Source organism: Piliocolobus tephrosceles, chromosome 1, assembly GCF_002776525.5.
Source record: "Piliocolobus tephrosceles isolate RC106 chromosome 1, ASM277652v3, whole genome shotgun sequence".
NCBI classification, from domain to species: Eukaryota; Metazoa; Chordata; class Mammalia; order Primates; family Cercopithecidae; genus Piliocolobus; species Piliocolobus tephrosceles.
In genome coordinates this window covers 59,358,540-59,362,560 of record NC_045434.1, presented here as the reverse complement: position 1 = coordinate 59,362,560, position 4,021 = coordinate 59,358,540, and positions in this window count along the sequence as shown.

The window sequence follows — 4,021 nt, the reverse complement described above, 5'->3', positions numbered from 1 at the left end:
AGCCACACACATCACATACACACTCTACTACACACCACACAGGTACACACCACACATACCCTACTACACATCACACACACCACACAGACATACACCACGCACACACCCTACTACACACCACATACACCACATGCACACACCGCACATACACACCCTACTACACACCAGACACACCACACACACCCTACACACACATACTACACACACCACAACACATACACATATTACACACACCACAGACGCACTGACACACATCCCACACTAACTATACCCCCATACCACACATATGTAAACACTACACATATGCCACTACCCACCACTACCCACATACCCCCTGACACCCCACTAGACCCTCCACCCCAACCCACACCACCCCTACATCACACACACACACCTCTCACACTATATACACACACCCCACTGTCCCCCACACCCTAGCCCCCGCATTACACACTATACATGCAGCACACACATCCTACACACACACACCACCACATACATCCCTACCCACCACACACATGCACACACCACATATGCACACATCACACACACACCACCACACTCACGCACTCCTATTAAAAGGCTAGTTTGCTTTCGTGCCACACCTCTAACCCCGTCCCTTAGAGGGGCGGTGCTCAGCTGAGCTAGTGTGTTCAAACCTTGTAACATTTAGTCAGAAAGAAAATGCATCAATTTGTAATGGTTTGTAGCTGAAATTGAAGATGTGCATCTGGCATGAAGGATATCGGGACTGTGCTGGAAGGTGCTTTGTGTCTCACATGAGGCAGAGCTGTACACACCGTGGCCGGAGGATCCATTGATTGTGTGGGTTCATCACTGCTAAGCCACAGAGAGCTCCCCTTTCCCCTGGTGAGCGCTCCCCCAGCTGGCAGTTGCCCACGCGCTCTGCAGAAAGCAGCGCCTCTTTTGGGAGCATGACCCGGGCAGACCCCCACGGTCCCACCTGTCTTCCCTCACACTCAGAGCATGTGTACAACAGGGTGTGCACCTCCTGGAGCCCACGGGTGCAGCCCCCCCAGACACACTTTCCATATCCTACACCAGGCAGCCCAGGGTTGCTGGTCCCCAAACCTCCATCTGTCCGCACTCAATCACTCATTCGGGGTCCCCCACCCTTCCCAGCCTGCTCCCAAGCATCTTGACACCCAACCGGTGGAAGACCCTCTCCTCTGCCCCAGGACAGCTGCCTGTGGGTTTGGGAGATGTGGGGTGCTAGGGAGTGGGGAACCCTGGAGGCCCAAGATTCTGAGTCTCTGGAGAAGGAGGTGGGAAGGCAGCCTGTCTGGGGGCCAGAGGCAGCCCCCTGGGCTGGGAGCAGCTGGGGGCCCCCGCAGGCCTTCAGAGCTGGCCAGGCGGCTGGACTGTGACTCAGCAACTCCTCCGCCTTGGCTAGAGTGCGCCTCGCTGCAGTGTTAACTCCCTCTCCAGGGAGCCCGGCTCCAGCTCCTCTCCCAGGGGGATCGCGGACTCCTCTGTCCTGTTTCACGTCGTGATCCTGGCCAGGGTGGCAGAGCAGAGGGTATGCTGAGGGGCTTGGCCTGGCCAGGGCATCCCTCTGCCCCCTCACCACTGCTACCCCTGCACCCTACAAGAGTTAGCCAAGGATCAAATGGAGTCAGGGCTTGGCGGCGTGGCCTGAGGGGCGACAAAGGCCTGGATTCCAGGAATTGACAACTCAGGCAGTTCCACTACCATTTAGCGGGGTTGTTTGTGTGATGGAGGTAAGCCACCTCCCTTTGGGGCCTCGGTTTCTTTGTTTTTGAAAAGGGGCTGTGGACTGCGTTGTCTGTAAGAGTCCCTCAGCCCTCACAGGCTGGGTTTTATTAATATTTGCCTGTGATTTAAGGGTATCCATGCCTGGAGTCTAGGTTCAGAGAGAAATAATCCGAGGCAGGTGTGAGATGCTGCAGGTTTACAGAGCCTTATTCAGGAACCTTCACCTTTGATCATGGAAGCCGTCCTTAAGGCAGGCAGGGCAGGGATGCTTAACCCTCACTTACACACAGCCGCACAAGCACAGGGAGGCTAACAGGCCAGCCCAAGATTGGTGCAGGAAGGGCTCAATCCTCAGCCATTGGATTCTGAGGCGCCCATCAGGTGGCCTGGGATTGCTGATCTCAGCGTAGACGCGAGGGAAGGAAAATGAGTGTTGATGCAGCAGGAGAGATTGAAGTTAGACTCTAGAAGGACGTTCCAACTCTCAGGAACCCAGCAGTTGTTAGCTTCCCCAGGGCCAGTCAAGAACAGACTCTGCTTCTATGCGTGCGGAATGACAACCTTGCTCCAAAGTGGAGGTGTGCGTGGACTGACCAAGAAGGCTCATCAGGCCTCGGTACACAAGGAACTCAAAGAAATGGGTAATTTATTTTCAGAATGAGCTAGAAAATTAATTCATTAAAACTTTATCCTGAGCCTCCCAGGACCAAATGTTGGACTGAAGCAGTGGTGCAAAACATAAAGACATACATTTCTCCTTAAGTATTGATCTTTTTAGCCTGCGAGCTTCGGTGAGAGGTGTCTTGCTGGTTAACCTATTTCCATCTCATTACTTTGGCTTCTGCAAATACAATGCCAGGAAAGATTAAATACTGTAAGCTGTATCCAGTCAGCTCTCCATTATCTGTATTAATCGAGGCCAGTACTGAGTGGGATAATCCACAGAAGTGCCTAGTCCCCAGATCATATTTAATTGGTTTGGGTTGGCAGTTGATGGTGAATGTGTGAGTGTGTGTACACGTGTGCACACACACACACTTTTGGTGAGGGTGAGGATCGAACTTACCCATCTTTGATGTGGCATCAGGATCCCATTTTGGAGGCAGTCTCATTTGGGGGCACACGAAGGGATCCCAGAAGCCTGCTAGAGGAGACAGCAGGGCTTCTGGTCTCCTGACTTTTCGTAGGGAAGAAGAGAGGCAAGGTGAGAGCCCAGGTATTCTCTGAGGGTGAGGGGGGCAGGTCCTGGTGGCATTCTCCCTGCAGGATGCCTCCCACCTGGAGCAGGTTGGGTGATTCCTGGGTGAGCTACACAAACCCACTTGTTTGTTCTCTCTTTTGGCCGGGTACGGTGGCTCACGCCTGTAATCCCAGCACTTTGGGAGGTCAAGACAGCAAGATCGCAGGAAGCCAGGAGTTCAAGACCAGCCTGGGCAATATAGTGGTACCCTGTCTCTACAAAAAATTTTAAAAACTAGCCAGGCATGGTGGCGCACGTGTGTGGTCCTAGCTCCTTGGGAGGCTGAGGTGGGAGGATTGCTTGGGCCCAGGAGTTTGAAGGCTGCAGTGAGCTATGATCACGCCCCTGTATTCCAGCCTGAGCAACAGAGTGAGACGCTGTCTCTAAAAAATAAAGTAAAATAAATTTAAAAATACACAAACCCCCCTCATTTGTTTTCTCCTTCGCAAGGCTGAGGATCCAGCTCCAGGGTTCTGAAGTACCAGAGGGTGGAAGAGACTGGCAGATGTTCGTGGGGTTCAAAATTTTAGAGATACAGAAAGATATCCAGTGAAATATTTTCTAGTTCCTCCTTTCCCAACTCCCCTCCCCAGAAGCAACTACAACTAATGTCATGAATTCCTTATGCACCTTTCCAGAGCTGTGCTGTGAATATAGAAGCATACAATCGTACATAGACTTCTCCCTCACCCTTTTACCCAGGTACCATGCTCACTCCCCTTCATGCCAATTCTTTCACTGTCTCCCTTGGAGATCGTTCCCTATTCACCCACACAGAGTGAAGCTAGGGCGTCTGGGCCTCCTGTGATACTCCCACATGGGCTGACCATGGGCAGAATGAAGACCCTCAAAGCAGAACATCCCAGAATTACTGAGTGTGAGTGAGTGTGCGAGGTCGTCTCACCCCACCTTCCTCCTCCAGCCTAGCTCCCCTTCCCTCCTACTCAACTTGTCAATCAAGTCTCCCTTTAGTTTAGGTACGAGAACTGCGGCTGAGCTCTGAGCACATCTGGGCGCTTGGAGTTAAGGGAAAAAGAGCCTTCA